Here is a 9627-nt window from a genome sequence, read left to right on the forward strand (position 1 = left end):
AATCGTTTTATACCAAAGATTTTCTTTTCGAAATCACATTTTTAATTTTTCACTCAGCCTTCTGAAATCTTGTTCATAACAATTCTTATCAAATCCAAATCACATTTTTAATTTTTTCACTCTTCCTAATGAAATCGGGTTTACAACAAGGATTTTAGTATCCGAATTACTTTTTTAATTTATTTACTCTTCGTATTAAAATCGCGTTTTTAACAACCCTACAAACACAAAAAGGATCAAATCTGTATTTTAGGGAGATTTCATAATACATCAAATCTAGATTTCCAAATCCTTTTTAAATACGGATTAAATCTGTTTCCGAAGTTTCTGCGCCACTAGCGGCGCTAGCGTCGGTGACGTAATTTTTCAAAATGGCCGAAACATTAGTGATGAAGTGTGAAAGTGTGTTTGTTATTGTTACTAAACGACTAGATTTGACCGACACGAGCTGCATATGGTTTATTTGCTCCATTATCTGTTATATTTTTCCTTTACATCCATCGATTGCATAAGTATCGTATTTGCACCTCACAGTAACCTGGATCTTCCGTATGTAGTGAACTTTATCATTCAATATACATGCATAGTTTTTTTTTTAAACCATATTCCATTACGTTGGTGCACATTTATGTATTACGTTGGTTCATTATGAGCTTCATTTTATGACTGTATCGTAATGTTTCAATTTGTAAAGTGCCTCTGAAAATAGTAACGAGGGATGGTCTTGGCAACAAAAACGACGACGAGGAGAAATTTTTAACTTTTTTCTTACTAAGCCCATGGTTGAACTGTGCTTTTAGTGTCCTCAGGAATGTCAACTTCAATGGCTTTGTTATTATGAACCTGTTTTCTAACTGAACCTTGCAATATAAAAATTTTATCATTTCTCTCCCTAAAAATTCACTAGAGTGACCGTTATTGGGCCCATGGTTGAACTGTGACTTCAATGGGCTCACTTATATTGACTTAAATGGCTTTGTTTTTATGAATCTGCTTTCTATCTTAACCTTGTATTATAAGCATTTAACTCTGCCGTGAGTGTCGTCATGTTTGTTGATTTCAATGCCTTTGTTTTTATTGATCTGCTTTCTCCCTGAACTAGTACTTTAAAAATTTATTTTATATTGACTGCAAAGCCTTTCACTTTATCCACCTGCCACTTTTCTATGTAGTATATAGTGTTTATCTTTCCTCCCTTTCTGGCTGCGGCAGGCCAGTGCAAGGGGCAGGAGGAGGCAAATGACCCAGCTAGCAAAAGAAAGGCTGTTGCCCCGTAAATTACGGCAACTTTCCATCAACGGTAAAGAAACGGTTGAATATGATGATATAAACATGACGGCAACGAAGGGGCAAAAGTCTCATATAAAGTCACCAAAAATACGGCAACAGTTTCTTTTCGATGACGTCACAGACACCAGTGACACCTACCGGCACATGCGAGAACTAACTGAGCAGCAACGCGACGGTAGCGCCACCTGGCGGATTTATTTGATACTACGTTCTTCTGCTACACCACGGCGGGCTATTCCATTACATTCAAATAATAATTACTAGATCGGGATTTATTATAAAAATGAATAATGGACGGAATTTAGATAATAACATATCATATTTATTGCATCACTAGAGAAGTTAATTCACACACACATTACAAACAGGACACAAAAATTTGATACCATAAAAGCTCCATAACAGCATGAAAAGGTACAATGCAAAAACATCCTAAGTAAACATAAGTTAATAGATCCCATGTAGCAGAAGGATGAAAAATATCAGTTACGTTTCCAAATGCACACTTCTCTTAATAAAACACTTCATAGGACTTGCTGACAAAAAGATCAACCATGCTTTGTTTGAACCACACAGGAAAACAGGAATGTATACGACTACCCAAAAACAATTTTGAAATAATTAGAAGATAAAGAATTGAAGTACCACCTGTCATTTAAGTAGTTCATGAAAAATAGTTTCAAGCATGGGATTCACATGATCAGAGTTACATAACAGCAGGAGTATGTGCAAGGCCAAAAAATCCAAATTATAATTCAGTTAATACATCCCATGATTTTGATGGATGAAAAATAACGGTTACGTTTCCAAATGCTCACTATTTTTAACATAAACCTTCATACGAATAGTTGACAAAAAGATCAGCCATGTAATGGTAGAACTACGCAGTAAAACAGGAATGTATATGACTACCCAAAAACAATCCGTCTCTTGCATTACTCCAATATCAAAATAAAGAATCAACAAATATTAGTTTTACATCATTAATTGTACAGTAGGGGTTGAGGTCTTAACAGAAACTTGCATTCAACTTCGTTGAGTCTTGACTTAATTTATTTTCAAATTTTCTATTGCAGCAGGTTCTGACGGGCAAGGGAATATTTTAAAAGTTGTATCTGACATAATACATTGAATTCTTATTCCGAGCATAGAGGCATGAAATGCAATAGCAACCCTGGTGTGCACATTTTAATGTGGCCTCTCCTTTTAGTCATCAACTTCCTAATTGCAATGGAACACAGCGATTTTATACTAGGACATTCACATTCATGCTTGTGGTGACAGTGAACATCAGCACATGGTAATTAGGTAATGTTATTCTTAAAGAAGTCTTCTTCATCTAATTTACATATTCCTTGTTCACTGCCATAGCAAGCGTGATTATGAATGCCATAATATGAACTTGCTATGTTATCTGACAATAAGGAAGCAGATCACTGCAACAAGCGCACCCTAGCATTGCTACAGCATTTTATGCCTCCATATATGGAATAAGATTAACCTTCGCCACTTCACCAATGGAGCTGTTTAAGGGTAGGGCATTCTGTAGTATTTAATTTAGGTTCAATGGAAAAAAAACGAACTAAAATTAATTTATTTCAACTATATGAAAGGCTATTGAACCAAACTTGGACCTATTCCTACCAGCATTTGGCATTCTGAAAATCATAAAAAAAATATGGCATTTAAGAAGGCAAAGAAACATTCCTACTCTCCCCTTGTGAGACAAAGATCCAGGAGTATTAATGGCATATCTGGCTGTGCCTGTCATAACAGTGATCATATGCTGACCTCACCTTATCCCACAATCATGTTATGAGATAACAAGCCAAACTGCCCTTCCACACTAGCAGGTTCTGAGATAGGCAAATTGGAAGAATAATGCTTCTTCAAGATCCCCTTCCAGCTGCCTTTCAGAACACTTTCTCGTTTCTTATTCCAATTCTTTGTTCTGTATTTTGAGGCCTGGAATCATTCCCTGATGCTTGTATTCATGCTGATTGTATCAAATCAGGCTCATTTTTGGCTTTTACATTCTCTGCAAAGTAATTATAATTGGATTAGATGTTACTCTGACACACTTAAAAGCATTTCTATTTACTAAAGCTTTTTTCATTCAACTCTATTCCAAGATATGGGAAGAGTAAATCAAAAGCACCAATGATTACAAAATACTCACCAAATATGACATTTATAATGGAGCTAAAATGCACTTCAAAGGCAATCATATTTTCTGAGTGGCCCTTCAAAGAGAGAAACAGCCAACTCATTCTATATTAGGGAAGAACACATGTCGTTGACAGTTTTTTAAAGTCCAGTCCCCCTTTGATAGTTCTGACTACACTTAAATATGATGTTCGAAGATCTTTCCTTCATGAAACAAATCTGAAAAATGAGATGACCAGACAATTAATTATCTATGGTAATGGGGAACTTGCATGAATTTTTTTTATTTCACAGGCGGATAGAAAATTATTTTCTGAATACAACAAAGAAAACCGCATGTTTATCTGAGTTTTCCTTCGCGAGATATTTAATGATAAATATTACGAATTTTAAAGCGCGGGAAAAACTACCTCACCCCCCAAGCCACTGCCGACGAAGCCTCGATGACGTCAAAGGTGCCTAAACATCACGCGAAGCTATTGTTGTGATTGTTTATAATAGTTGCCAGCAGTTGTGAGAGCTTCGTTTGTTAGACGTGTTGATTATTTTATATTTAAAGATAAATATCCGACGATAGAGACTTGGAAGCCCTCATATTTTGCATTATTTATAATATTAATATCTGAGTACGGGCATAAAATATAAAACTGGAGCAGTTAAACCAAAAATTATATAATACCTAAATAACATCGTGGTAGGAGTCTGAGCCACGGCCTTTGGAAGGGGGATACGTTAATTGTAAGTTGATGTTATCGACGGCATATCATTCATTTAAGTATGTAATAAGAAGGATTTTGATGTTTACTGATGTCCGCTTAGCTTTTATATACAATAACTTCATCCGTTTATTCGTAGGTGCCGGAGAATTCGTCGTTTAGGACTATCTGTGCTTGTATTATGGGGTGAATTCCAGTCAATGCAACTTTTGCTCGCTGATTGGAGACATCTAGGAACATTTTTGTGCCAAAATAGTGTTATTTTCAACGTGACGTCTCCCGTTAAGCTACTGCTAATAATCACAGTGCCAGTGGTTGTAATGCACAAAGTTTGACAAGGTTGAAAAATATCGGCCAAGAGTTATCAGTGTTCCATCGTGATTGAATTGTAAAAAGTGCTATTACGCTATCGATAAATGTCTAACAGTAGTGTAAAAATTGTCAGTGGCGTGCTAATCTCCGTTGTTCACCGTAGATACGACATTTCACGATCACGCTATTGAAATAAAAACTGTGTGTGAAGTTTGTTATTCCATTATTTCAACGAATAGTAGTGTGAAATGTCACCTGTGTCACTTGTGTGGGCTAATTTAAGGGTTTAAATCAGTGAATAAATAGTTGTATTCATCATAACGAGTTCTGTTATTGTAAGTTGTACGTGATGAATATAAGAATGTGACAGTGACATCCAGTTTTTGATAAGAGTATTTGCCTATTTCCCGCTATATTTTTATGGTATATGCTAGTATATTGTTTATGGATTTACCTATATTATTGAAATAGGTTGTAGCTTGTGTGTGTGTTGGCAGCGGAACCGATCGCGATCTAACATGTGGATTGTGTGCAGACTGTTTTGCTGTGAATTCGTACCGTAGGACGGATAGGACTACCTTCTCCGCTAATCCGGCGTTGCCAAATTCAACAGCACATCTTACTCTAATGTCAACAGCACAGCTTACGATCGTTATCCTCCAGTATTACAAGTTTCTTTTACAACTCGATTTGCCGCCAACGTATAGCAATAATTTGTCTCAACAAATTCCATGAGGGTCATGGCATCAATTTTTGGTGTCCTAAAAAAAAGGCTGGTGTCCTAACATCCTATGCCACACGCCTTATAGGCGGCTTGCGGGGTATTATGTAGACGTAGATGAATTTCAGGTGTACTATTCGATCGAGTGGCAACGTTATCATCCATTTTTCTGATAACTAAAACACACGAAGTGAAACGCTTGTACTTCATCATCCCGATGCCGCATTATTAATATCCCAAGTAGTAATATAGGCACAATAGCAATAGGAAAACTTGCCCAAGAATAACAGAACAAAATAAAGTGACGATTAGCGGCTAAATACTCCCTCAAAACAAATTTTACTCCAAGCGCTCAGCGTATTTCCCTACTCCCCACGTTTGTTTAGGCACCTATGACGTCACGCCTGGCCTCGGCAACGCTCGGGTGTCTTCGCGGAGTGGTCGGCTCAGAGAAATTTTTCTCGATTTTAAATGCAATTTTTTTATTTCTTTTGATGTTGAATGGAGAAACTGAAGGTATTTTTGCGAGCTATTGTATCCATTTGACTTATTCAAAATAGTTTTTAGAGCAATCTACGACCCATGCAAGTTCCTCATTGCTTAGTACCATTGAACATATTGGTATAAAATGTTTAAATTTCTCAGTACATCCCAGTGTAATTAACTTTGTTATCATAAAATTAAATATCAACAAGGAGGTAATGATGGCACCATAACTTAAGTTTCATGACTCAAAGTGATAATCTATAAACAGTACCATGAGCATATCAATACTAAGGTGGCTATGAAGTCAAACAGTTGACAATTTAAGTGAAATACCAACCAAATACTCTTCTTTCAGGCTCTTTCCCAGCAAACAATAGCAGTTAAAATTCTCAGGATTTGCACCGGGTAAGGTCTTCCATTTTCCTTCAAACGTTTCAACAAGCAACTCACCCATTGTCTTCAGGGATTCAGAAATCACACGATTTGGGAATCCAACCTTGGATTCCTGAATCCCCAAAGACGATGGGTGAGTTGCTTGTGGAAACGTTGGGAGGAGATATGGAGAGCCTTACTTGGTGCAAATCCCAAGAAATCTTCATCCCTACCCCTGAACTCATTGGGTGCACCAGGTTCTAACAATTGGACTTCACTGATTCTTCAGAAACACACTGCAATTCTATAGAGAAGTTTCAGGCTCCTTTACTCCAACATTGTTTGATGAATCTTTAAGTGCAACCTTCCCTTCTTAGGAGGCACTCATGCAACAGAAAACAGAATAGATAAGCTTTACACTTATATGTGCACATGCTAAAGCAATCAAAAGAGCAAATTATTAAGTGCAAATATTTACCTGGTGATGGTGGTTTCAGTATCCTATCATCATCAGTCTCCATTGATGAAGAATTACTTATATTTGGATACTTTCAATTCTTTTTTGTCCTTTTCCTTTCCCAGTCTTTTTAAATTTCAGCAACAAAAAAATGCCTCCACATCTGAATCTTCACAAGTAGCCATCTCTGTTCAATAGCAATGGCTGCCACAACAGTCTCTGGAAGATAATTATATTACAATGTCACCATTTGCCACACATGTCAAAGCATGCACTCAATGTCAAAATTAACTAAAATAAAAAAAATAATACTTGGCTTAGCAAACTAGTAACATGTACATTGTACATCCAAGTCAGTGCTCTCACACATACCATGAAACAACCCCTATGAATACATTTAAACAGCACCCTGCTCTTGCAAGTCGAAAATTTTAATCCTCATTTTTAACTAAACAAAACAAATATTGTCCCTAACTCACCAAATGGTGCATGCAGAACTTCACGCCCATGATATCCCATTCATCACTGAGTTGAGAGCCATTTTATGACCTGTGATACTGAAGACCAGTTATAGCTCTCATTGGGGTAATATTCAATAACCTTATCTGCCTCCAATTTCACCCATGACTACGTAACAGCCTGCACTGTGAGGCCAGTACATTTTTCATGTGGAAGAAATATTACCACAAGCCAAGGCATCCTAAAAAAAGTGGGGAAAAAACATGACTATGAGGAGTCACTCTTCAGTTACTAAAACACATGAGATCATAAAATTCCATTGAAAGCAAAGTTAATTATTGTAAATAATGGCTAGTTAAGAATGATGCATTAAATGATTGTATACTCCAGTAACTGAGGAAAAATCTCACAGCAATTCCACTAAATTTTGGTCCTAAATTCGAAATTTCAAGGGTGTTGGACAGGGGGTGACTTCTCACCAACATGCAGTAAATACTGCACTCCACGGAAAGAAAACTGAAGTGTTCCATCGTGAACCAACAAACGCGCAGCAAGAGCACTCACCAGACATCCATCAATCCATTCAACAGAAACACAACAGAACTAATGCAATGGTAATGAAAACATAAGTGTACTGTTAACGAATTTCACAATGAACGACAGTAAACTGTGTCTAGACTTACCTTTCATAGACATAGAGTCATGGTGGAATACGGTGGTTGAACCCTCGAAGAGACTTCTAACTTGCACTGCCCTTCCCAAAGTCAAAAAAACTTCTTATAACCACCGAACACTGTTTCTCACTATGATCACAATTTAACAGGAGTTGAAATCACTCGCGAAAACTTACGTTAGCGAAAATTACAAACGAAAATTCACGTCAGTGAAAATTACGAATACAATACGGCTAAAGTACGACGGGTGGATATGATGATCGGATATGAAGATGAAATTAAATGAAAAGTGAAAATGGAGAAGCTGAAACCACGTTAAGTTTGATGGATGAAGTTATTGAACAATTTATGTGAAAATGAAAGTTATTGAAAAAAGCTATTTAAAGGTTTAGTGAACCATAACCGTCCTTCGACTACTCAAAAAGAAGAAAAGCATCGCGACGAACTTAAAGCACGAATTCACAACATCAACAAATTTACTAATTGTAAGATGCCATGATGGTGTTCACGGTGGCGGCGGATAACGGATTCTTCCGTTCTTCCCGAAGTGCATTTCGCGTTGCGCGCATGATGGTCTCGGATAGCCTCGGTCGTGAGCAGACGATATGATGAGTCTTAAATTTCACATAAAGGAAGGAATCGTAATGGTACAACATCGAATTATCAATCGTATTTAAGTAATATCACTTCAATGATAACGAATATCCAGAGATCCATCAACCTTGAGAGACATTTATATTATAATATCTCAATCTTTTTCCATCGCCACCGAGTGACTTGGAGACATATTAATTAATTAATCCACAAAATCGTCGAATAAATACAACTTATCCCATAAAACACATTATGCAAAGTTAATTGCGTAAGTCGTTAAACATTTTATTTACAGCAGATCGTTAATTAGAGCGAATGAATTCACATAAAATAGGATATGAAGCAGCCGTCCAAACTGAGCAACTACACGGCAACGCGTTGCCGTCATGTTGCTATCATCCACGGCGCAACGTCAAAGGATAAACTGTTGCCGCCTCGTTGCCTTGGACGTTTACATAAACGTCGGAGAGTGTGCTAGCTGGGGATGCTCAACATCAATTAGATTCATAGTAATTTGGAATTCTATAAATGATAATAAAAAATACTTGTGATTTTTAATAAAGCATCAATTACTCTATCTCATGTTTTTTTAATCCATATTATTAACCTTTTTCCTCAAGTCAGTGTATTATTGTGAAGTGGCTACTTAATGCATTTTTCCACCTAATAATCTATGACATTGATAAGGGCACATTAAAAGCTAGTTGAATTAATAAATTATTAATTTCATTGTAATTTGAAATGCTTGGAATTTGTATGTGATATAAATAGATATTTGTACCTTTTTAATAAAATATCAATTATTATGAGTCATGTTTTCTCAATCCAAATAAACAATCTTTTTCCTTCAAGTCAGTTTATTATTGCATAGTGGTTAGTTAATTTTTAAAGATTTTGCTTATTGGGTGCTTGATAATATAATTCTTGTTGGAGCTAAGGGGTGAATAGGTAGAGATCTTATTGTGGTGGTCAGAGGGTTTTCCCTTCAGGGAAGCTTCCTCAATATATACCATTAATTGTAACGCAAAGGTTCCTTGATAAAAGTTCAAATGAAAAGCAGTACTACAATGTATCCCAGGAAAATCTAGATACTGAAATCTGTATTTAATCCCTGAAAAATCTGTATCGTGGGGCGAGATATTACATGTATTAAATCTAGATATAATATGAGAAAAAGAGGACATAGCAACACCTTTGCAACAGATTAAATCTAGATATTATTGAGATTTCGTGGATTTCAAAATACGTGTTTAATCCAGATTTAATCCTTTCTGCGTTTGTAGGGAAGGATTTTCGTATCCTAATCTCATTTTTAATATTTTCATTCAGCGTATTTAAATCCCTTTTATGACAAGGATTTTCTTTCCCATTTTCATATCT

At 36.3% G+C, this 9627-nt stretch overlaps 1 long non-coding RNA gene across 6 annotated transcripts; it reads right to left on the reverse strand.

Annotated features, from left to right (window-relative positions):
• Window positions 1-1590: 1590 nt before the first annotated feature.
• Window positions 1591-8710, reverse strand: LOC124170243. 6 transcript variants are annotated; one of them, XR_006867382.1, is made up of 7 exons: window positions 7663-8710; window positions 7390-7582; window positions 7000-7220; window positions 6542-6739; window positions 6029-6435; window positions 3470-3675; window positions 1591-3328 (listed from the first exon to the last, which is right to left on the reverse strand). It is a non-coding gene; the product is annotated as an uncharacterized LOC124170243 (long non-coding RNA). The 6 variants fall into 6 exon arrangements; XR_006867377.1 differs by lacking the exon at window positions 7390-7582 and having other exon boundaries at window positions 6029-6446; window positions 7663-8707; XR_006867376.1 differs by lacking the exon at window positions 7390-7582 and having other exon boundaries at window positions 7663-8704.
• Between the last annotated feature and the right edge of the window lie 917 nt (window positions 8711-9627).

The sequence above is a fragment of the Ischnura elegans genome, chromosome 1 (assembly GCF_921293095.1).
Source record: "Ischnura elegans chromosome 1, ioIscEleg1.1, whole genome shotgun sequence".
NCBI classification, from domain to species: domain Eukaryota; kingdom Metazoa; phylum Arthropoda; class Insecta; order Odonata; family Coenagrionidae; genus Ischnura; species Ischnura elegans.